Here is an 8,314-nt window from a genome sequence, read left to right on the forward strand (position 1 = left end):
TCACACATCTACAAACATCTGATCTTTGACAAACCTGACAAAAACGAGCAGTGGGGAAAGGATTCCCTATTTAATAAGTGGTGTTATGAAAACTGGCTAGCCATATGTAGAAAGCTGAAACTGGATCCCTTCCTTACACCTTACACAAAAATTAATTCAAGATGGATTGAAGACTTAAATGTTAGATGTAAAACCATAAAAACCCTAGAAGAAAACCTAGACAATACCATTCAGGACATTTTATTCCATTCTTTATGGTGGTTTTAAGCACAGTATTAAAAGTATGGCTCTGATATAAGGCTGGGCAAACTTTATGTTTTGGCTTTTTAACTTATTAACTATATGACCTCGAGCAACTTATTTAGTTTCCCTGAACCTCAATTTCCTCATAATTAACATCATCCCTCATGTTAATAGTAATAGTCATGTATTGTCCAAAAAGGGATATCAGAATTTTAAATGAGCAAATACATATACATTGTTTATCAGAGTGCTTGAAAAAATAGGTGTTCAATAAATATTAGTTATTATCCTTTAACAGGTCTTTTGAAGTATAATTAACATAAAATAAACTGCATGTTTTAAAAAGTACAATTTGATTAGCTTTGACATGTGTTCACTCATGAAACCACTGTCACAATCAAGACAATGAACGTATACATTATCCTCAAAAGTTTCTTTGTGTCTTTTTGTAATCTTTTCCCCCCTCTCCTGATTAAAATCCCTTCACTGTCCCAACAGTTTCTAGGGAAGTATCAACATTCTTTCTGATACTATAGATCAGGTTTCATTTTCTTGAATATATACATAGAATATTCAGTATGCACACTTTTAAAATCCACCTTCTTTAAATCAGCGTAATCATTGTGAGATCCATCTTTGTGTCAATAGTCCTTCAGTTTTTTGCTGAGTAGTATTTCATTGTATGGATATGCCACTATGCATATATTCAATTGTTCAATTGTTAGATTTATTTTAAGAATATTTAATATTTAATAAAAAATTAAATCTCATGGGGTTTGCTTTAAGCAACAGGATGTATCATTTTCTTCCTTAATAAAGACGTAGGGGACCCGAGTTCCAAGGCGAGGGAAACACGCAGTTGGTCAAAGGTGGGCTTGTCTCTGCAACTTGGCTATAGGACCAGGCTTTAGGAGATATTAGCTAGGAGAGCACATTTTACGGGAACGTTAATTTCCAGTTTTACATTTTCTTTTTCTGCATGCTAATAATTTATCCTAAAATCTTTAATAAATGTCATGTTAAATGTTACAGCCTACCAAACCTTTAAGGAATGATACCAATTTGACACAGAACTCTTCCAAAAATTTGGCTTCATTTTCAAGGCTAGTTCTACCCTGAAGCTAAAACCAGGAAAAAGGCAAGACATGAAAACAAAGGTATGGACCAATGTCTATCATGAACATGGAGGTAAAAAATTTCAACAAAACATTAGCAGATTAAATCCAGCAATGTATACTATAAAAAGGATAATGCATCATGACTAGGCAGGGTTCATTCCAAGAAGGCAAGGTTATTATAACATTTATCTACCCATTAATGTCAATGTAATTTAATACATTAAAAAAGAGGATAAGGAGGAAAAACTATATGATCATCTCTATGGATTCATAAAAAGCAGTTGGATTTAATAATATACAACATTTATTCATGGTAAAAAAAATCTTTCAGGAATGTAAGGGAACTTCTTCAACCTGATTAAGAGAATCTTTTAAAACCTATAGCCAATATCATACTTAATGAGTAAAGATTAAGCTCTCTTATCTAAGATCAGAAACAAGGCAAAATGTCCACTCCTACTTTTCTATTGTACTGGGCATCCTAGCCAGTGAAGTAGAGCAAGAAAAGTAAGTCAAAGACTTACTTTTGGAAAGAAAGAAGTGAGATAGTCTTCATTTGCAGATGACATGAAAGTTTACATAGAATAATCTAATAAATCTATAAAAATCTACTTATGAAAATCCTGGATGCTGAACATGACATGATATTAAACAACGAAATTAAAGAAGAGCCATATATGTATATATATATACCTTGTATGTGTGTGTGTATGTATATGTGTGTGTGTGTGTGTTCATGGATTGGATGAATAGATATTGTTAAAGTGTCATTTCTTCCAAATTGACCTATACATTCAATGCAATCTCAATCAAAACCTAGCAGACTTTTATTTTAGTAGCAATTGACAAGCAGATTCTAAAATTTTACAGAAATGGAAAGGATCTAAAATAGCCAAAACAATTTTGAAAAAGAAGAACAAAGTTGGAAGACTTACACTATGTGATTTCAAAACTTCCTATGAAGCTACAGTAATTGAGACATATAGGACTGGATTAAAGATAGCCATATAGCTAAAGACAGTATCATAGAGATAGAAATATAGATGAATGAAACAGAATAGAGAGCCTAGAAACAACCAGTACATATATGATCAATTCATTTCTGAAAAAGGTGTCAAGGTAATTCAATAGGAAAAAAGATAATCTTTTCAACAAATTGTACTGGAACAATGGTATGTCCATACTGAAAATTTAAAACCCTCAATCCCTATTTCATATCATATACAAAAATTAATCTAAAATAGATCATCCTAGACCTAAATGTAAAAGCTAGAACTATAAAATGTTTGGAAGAAAACGAAGGATTTATAAACACATGGACACATATCTTTACTGCTGCACTATTCACAATAGCAAAGACTTGCGACCAACCCAAATGTCCATCAATAATAGACTGGATTAAGAAAATGTGGCACATATACACCTTGGAATACTATGAAGCCATAAAAACGGATGAGGTCATTTCCCTTGCAGGGACATGGATGAAGCTGGAAACCATCATTCTGAGCAAACTATAGCAAGGACAGAAAACCAAACACTGCATGTTCTCACTCATAGGTGGGAACTGAACAATGAGAACATTTGGACACAGGGCGGGGAACATCACACACGGGGGCCTGTCATGGGGTGGGGGGCAGGGGATGGATAGCATTAGGAGAAATACCTAATGTAAATGACGAGTTAATGGGTGCAGCAAACCAACATGGCACATGTATACCCATGTAACAAACCTGCACATTGTGCACATGTGCCCTAGAACTTAAAGTATAAGTTAAAAAAAAAAGATTTTCACTTTGCATCCTCAACATCACATGAATTTTTATTAGTGAATGGCTTTATAGCTATTTTGAATATTGAGAACACTCAGGGAGCATTCTTACAGAAGTCATAACAATGCCAGAAATTATGATAGGTATAGAGTTTAAAATAAAATCATCAGAGTAGAAGCAAACAAGTGAGCAAAGGAATAATGTATTGTCACATTTGTCTGTTTACTTGTTTATTTACCTTGAATATTTTGAATACATGAACAGAGGTAAAGATAAAAGTAAGATCAGAAACCAAAACAAGAGAAAAATAATTACAGGCCGGGCGCAGTGGCTATGGCCTGTCATCCCAGCACTTTGGGAAGCTGAGGTGGGAGGATCACAAGGTCAGGAATTCAAGACCAGCTTGGCCAACATAGTGAAACCCTGTATCTACTAAAAATACAAAACTTAGCCAGGCACGGTGGTGCGTGCCTGTAGTCCCAGCTACTCAGGAGGCTGAGGCAGGAGAATTACTTGAACCTGGAAGGTGGAGGTTGCAGTGAGCCAAGATAGTACCACTGCACTCCAGCCTGGGTGACAGAGCGAGACTCCATCTCACGGGAAAAAAAATTATAATATTTGAGCAATATATTGAAGTCCAGGTTTCCAAAGCAAAACAGGAAAGGGGGCTTTACATAATAATGTACACAAGTTTTCCTGTCTGATAAAAGAAAGCTTATAAAACCTTTAGAAGAAAGTTTTGCTGGCACTAAAGACTAAAATTAAATTATCTCATGGAAACATTTTTCCTTTAGCAAGGAATTATCAAGATGTGACAGTGAAGAGCATGAACTTCAGAATACACTTCTTGAGTTCAAAGACTCCAGTCTTGCTCTGAGACTCAGTTTTCACATCTGTTATATGGTGGTAACAACATCTATCACATAGAGCCTCTATAAAGATTAAATGGAAATTAGGCCGGGCATAGTGGCTCACACCTGTAATCTCAGCACTTTGGGAGGCCAAGGCGGGTGGATCTTCAGGTTAGGAACTTGAGACCAGTCTGACCAACATGGTGAAACGCCATCTGTACTAAAAATACAAAAAAAAGTTAGCTGGGTGTGGTGGCATGCGCCTATAGTCCCAGCTACTCAGGAGGCTGAGACAGGAGAATCACTTGAACCCGGGAGGCAGAGGTTGCAGTGATCTGAGATTGCACCACTGTATTCCAGCCTGGGCGACAGAGCGAGACTCCATCTCAAAAAAAAAAAAAAAAAAAAGATTAAATGGAAATTAAATGAATGTAATGCAAAATTTAAGAAAAAATGTAATATAAATATGAAGAGCTTAGAATAGTGCTTGGCACATAATAAGCATTATGAGTGTTATGATGATGATGAAAATGACGATTACTACTGTAATTAAAAGAAGACTTGTAGTAAAAATCAAGTTTCCTGCCATAAACCTCTCCTGTCCTGTCTAGCTCCCAGGAAATTCCTATATGTTTTAACTACTTTTCATATTGATTGCTTCTGGTTGTTCATTTCAAAGTGCTAAATAACATTCTAATATGAATTTATCAACTTACATACTTTACCCCCACCTTCTTTTCCTCCACTTCTGGGTCACTGTTCTCACTCCTCCACTAGGCAACTTTCCAACTCTAAAAGTTATCTCTCCAAGCATCGGTTACTTATTCATTCAAGCCAGAGGGCATCTCTTGACTCTTAGGTTAACAGTAATTAAGTCATGTTAAAGAAACTGTCTTTAATTGTTATACAAAAGCTGAAAAACACAGGTTACCCAGAAATTTTTTTCTATTGACCTCATATAAATAGTAATGGCATATCAAATCACTTTTTTTGTATAATTTCTATGATACCTAAGCGAGCAATATTAAAAATGCTTTGCTTTCTGATGATGTGACCTGATAGGAGAATTTTGTGAGAAACCAGAGAAATCAGAGAAATAGGTGAGTTCGCTCAAATGTTATTTAGTGTAACCATGCTTTTGACAGGAAACAAACCATGTGCACTTTAAGGTTATAGTGTAGATATTACATGCTTGAATACTGAAAAGAAATGTATGTGCTTACATTGCCAAGCTTTCAGACTGAAGTCTTAACATTTTGTATTAAGAAAGGAAAGTCTTTTGTTGCCTACCATGTGATTTATTGCATAGAACTCTAAAAGCACAGGCAACAGAAGCAAAAATATACATATCGGATTGTATCAAACAAAAAAGTGTCTGCATAGTAAATGAAACAAATAACAGGGTGAAGAGACAGACCACCGGTTGGAAGAAAATATTTTCAAACCATGTATCTGATAGGGGATTAATATCACAAATATATAAGAAACTCACACAACTCAAAGAAAACAACCAAGTTTAATACTGGGAAAATGGTCTGAAAAGACATTTCTCAACAGAAGAGATATGAATGACCAAGAGATATTCAACATCTCCAATCATCAGAAAAACGCATATTAAGACCATAATATGGTTTGGCTGTGTCCCGACCCAGATCTCATCTTGAATTGTAGCTCCCACAATTCCCATGTTATGGGCGGGACCCAATGTGAGGTAACTGAATCATGGGGGCAGGTTGTTGCCATGCTGTTCTTGTGATAGTGAATAAGTCTCATGAGACTTGATGGCTTTATAAAGCATAGTACCCCTGCACAAGCTCTTTCTGGCCTGTCGCCATGTAAGACACCCCTTGTTCTTCTACCATGATCGTTAGGCCTCCTCAGCCATGTGGAACTGTGAGTCAATTAAATTTTTTCCTTTATAAATTACCCAGTGTACGGTAGGTCTTTATTAGCAGCATGAGAACAGACTAATATAGACCATAACAGAATATTATTTTACATCTGTTAGAACAGTTATCATCAAAAAGACAAATGATAAGAAGTGCTGGTGAGGACGTGAAGAAGTTGTTGAGGTGATGGATATATTAATTAGCTTGACTGAATATTTCTACAATGTATACATAGATCGAAATATCACATTGTGCTGCATAAATATACATAATTATTATTTGTTAATTAAAAATACATTATTTTTAAAAGAAAGGACCTAAAGTGTACTGATATTTGTAACTTGTTTTGAGATGCTTGAAAAGTACAATGGATCAATAGATGGGCAGATGGGAAGATAGAAGGATGAATATGAGACAAAGAAAATGTAACAAAATTTTAACATTTGTAACATTTACATGGTAAGTGTATGGGTGTCCACTATATAATTATTTCAACTTTTCAATATGTTCCACAATTTTTAAGATGATATGTTGAGGAAAAATAATAGAAATTCCTGATTTTCTTCTATCAGCACTGAAAATGCATTGAAATGGTTTGTATGAATGAAGAGCTACATTGTTTTCAGAAAATAAAAAATTGAAGATTTACCTGTTTAAAATTTAAATGCACAACCTGAGGCTCTTAAAGTCTATATTATAAAGCAAAATGAAAAGCTCTGTCTTGCATTTACTTAAAATAGATACTAAGCACTAAGCATGAGGCAAATTTGATGGCTACAAAATCCCCAGTGCAACTCTCCTAGGCCATATAGTTCCTTCATGACATTGTCGCTCTACGTAATCCCCTGGGCATAATGAGCTAGCATCAAATTTCCGCCCCAAAAACTAACATGTGTCAGACTATGAGATTTTTTCAAGTTTACCTCTTAAAACTGTAAGCTAGTGCATAAAACAAAAATTTAGCTTAGTACTGAAGCTATAATACCTTTTCTTTTTTTTTTTTTTTTTTTTTTGAGCAGATCTCGCTCTGTCACCCCAGGCTGGAGTGCAGGGCCGGATCTCAGCTGCATTGCAAGCTCCGCCCTTCCCGATTAAGCATTCTCTCTGCCTCAGCCCCGAGTAGGCTGGGGCTTTCAAAACAGGCGCCGCACCACTCGCAAGGCTATTTTTGTATTTTTAGTAAACGAGGTTCCCGTGTTAGCCAGGAGGGTCGCGATCTCCTGACCCGTGATCCGCCCGTCCTCGGCCTCCCAAAGTGCTGGGATTACAGGCTTGAGCCACCGCGCCCAGCCAAATATTTCTTAATCCAGATTGAAAGAAGAGCATTCCAGGAAGAAAGCTCAAAGCAAAGCACAGAAATGTAGAAATATGAGTGTTGGTTAGCAACCGGCAAACAGACAAGTATGGCCAGAGAAGGAGATGAAGGGAGAAATTAATAAATGGGTCTGGAAACGCAGAGTAAGATGGTGGAATAGAAGCCTCCACAGATAGTTCCCCCTCCTCCTGCCCAAGGACACCAATTTAAAAACTATCGACACAAGACAAGGACCTTCATAAGAAATAAAAATCAGGTTAACACTCACAGTCCTGGTATTAACTTCATATCACTGAAACAGGCACTGTAAAGGGAGAAAGACACAATCTTGAATCACCTATGCCACCCCTCATGACCTCCCAGAGTGGCAGCATGGTACGGGGAGAATTTCTGTGGCTGGCAGAGGGAGCACACAGCAATAGTGAAGCATTAAACTCAGTGCTGTCCTGCGATAGCAGAAAGGAAAACCAGACCAAACTCAGCTGACACCCCCCATCCACCTTGCACACAGACGGAGCATTTAAACCAGCCCTAGCCAGAGAGGAAACTGAGATCCCAGTGCTTGGAGTTTGAGTCGGTGCAAACCTCACCACTGTAGGCTAAAGTGCCCTAGGGTCCTAATAAATTTGAAAGGCCGTGTAGGACTGCAACCTTTATTTGAGTCCCAGTGCTGAACTGGAGCCAGAAACAGTAGACAGTGGGGAGAAGAGAACATGCAACCTACCCAGACACCAGCCAGGGCAGCTAAGGGGTTGTTGGCATCACCCTTTTCCTAAGCCAAGACTATAGCTCACAGCTCCAAAAGAGACCCCTTCCTTCAGCTTGAGGAAGGACGAAGGAAGAGCAGGGAAGACTTTGTCCAGCTTAACCACAGGAGAATAGGGCACCAGGAAGAGTTGCAAGGCCCTCTTTCCAGGTCCTAGCTGCTGATGACACTTCTAGACATGCTCTGGGGCCAAAGGGAACCTGCTGCGTTGAAGGGAAAGACCCAGTCCTGGCAGGATTTGTCACCTGCTAACTGAAGAGCCCTTGGGCCTTGACTAACCAGCAGCAATAGCCAGGTACTATGTCAAGGGTCTTAGGTAAGGCTGAGGTTTTCTGGCTTCAGGTACCAGCTTAGCCACAGTGG

The sequence above is a fragment of the Rhinopithecus bieti genome, unplaced genomic scaffold (assembly GCF_001698545.2).
Source record: "Rhinopithecus bieti isolate Rb0 unplaced genomic scaffold, ASM169854v2 scaffold_44748, whole genome shotgun sequence".
Lineage (NCBI taxonomy): Eukaryota > Metazoa > Chordata > Mammalia > Primates > Cercopithecidae > Rhinopithecus > Rhinopithecus bieti.